The sequence below is a fragment of the Panthera leo genome, chromosome A3, assembly GCF_018350215.1.
Source record: "Panthera leo isolate Ple1 chromosome A3, P.leo_Ple1_pat1.1, whole genome shotgun sequence".
NCBI classification, from domain to species: domain Eukaryota; kingdom Metazoa; phylum Chordata; class Mammalia; order Carnivora; family Felidae; genus Panthera; species Panthera leo.
This window is the reverse complement of record NC_056681.1, coordinates 126,855,300-126,856,807: the sequence shown is the minus strand read 5'-3', so window position 1 is coordinate 126,856,807 and position 1,508 is coordinate 126,855,300. Positions and strand designations below refer to the sequence as shown.

General features: G+C 40.5%; 1 pseudogene; it reads right to left on the bottom strand.

Annotated features, from left to right (window-relative positions):
• Positions 1–258: 258 nt before the first annotated feature.
• Positions 259–1,256, bottom strand: LOC122215156 (annotated as a pseudogene).
• Between the last annotated feature and the right edge of the window lie 252 nt (positions 1,257–1,508).

Sequence of the window (1,508 nt, the reverse complement as noted above, 5' to 3'; positions counted from 1 at the left end):
ATAAACTTAAGCAGAGAGGAAAACTGAGGTAAATGCATTATTTTTGTTGTTTTAGAAGCACACTGTGCTAGTTAATTTTATTTGTTCAAGGGCTCATTTGCAAGCATTAAACCAAGCGTGGGTTTGAAGTCTGTGAGTCCAGATTCACATATTTAAGAAGATAAAAGCAAACTGTGATCCATGAATGTGGATGAAAACTAAAGGCTCACGGTTAATCACATTGTAGTTTTTAAATTTCTACAGCCTAGAAGCCATAAGTCACAGGTCGTTTAGGTCTTTCTGGATGTCCCACAAGGTCTCTGAGCTGAGCAAACTCATCATCATTCAGCTTCTGGTTGATAACACTGGTTAATCCCCAAGCATTCAGGATAGATGGAAGGCTCACGGAGACTTTGCTCTCCATGGCATACATTCCCTTCATCATCGTTGACTCTGGAGAAGTCATGGATAGACTTTTCAACACGGATTCAATGAGATCAACCACACTTAATCCAATAGTCCAGCTGGTATATCCTTTTAGCTTGATGACTTCATAGGCACTTTCAACCACCGTCTTATGTACATCTTTACAATTGTCACTGTCATTGTGTTTCCATTTCTGGATTCAGTTCCTGGAGACAAAATACCTCCCACATTCACTTTATTCTGCACAGTCACACTTGAGTTGCCATGTTCTCCCAAAATCCATCCATGGCAGCTGCTGGGATGAATGTCAAGTTTTACAACCAGAAGATAGCAAAATCTAGCTGCGTCTGGATTATACCAACTTCCAATCACACTGTGCTTGGCTAGTCCACTTAATTTCCAGGTAACATATCCCCTGGGATATGAGAATCCACTGGGTTGGAAACCACAATTATGATGCAGTCAGGACTGTACTTGACTTATGTAGGAATAATGAATTTGAAGACATTCACATTCCTCTGTACCAGACTGGGGGGCTCTCTCTCTCCTGCTGGTGGACTCCTGGAGTTACCACCATAATCTTAGAATTGGAGGTCACAGAGTCATCATTACCTGCCAAAATTTAGGTATCTAAAGAAATAAGTTCCCATGTTTCAGGTCCATTATTTCTCCTTTGAGTTTATCTTCCAAAACATCCACGAGCACAAGTTTATCCTCCAGAGATTTTCCCAGAATGCTGATGGCACATGCCATACCAACTTGTGCAACATCCACTATAGTAATCTTATTGTTTTGGACAATTGCTCTTCTTCTGCAACTGGTGCAATCAGTTTTTCCTTGTGAGTTGCCATTGTGCCCAGGAGAGATGTGAGAATCATGTGAGGAAGATAATAAGGTAAATACTTTCTACTTATAGACCAGAAAGAATTTGGAAAGTTTTCTGAACTCTCTAACATTGTTATCTTTCAGTATAAGGCCTAGAGATGGAACAACTTTACCAAATATTAGGTCAGTTGTTAGCAGAGTAGGGCATGAGCTCAGCTCTCCTGGGTCCATGGTTGCTGCTCTTTCCACCATACTCTTATACTAACCAAACATTTCTT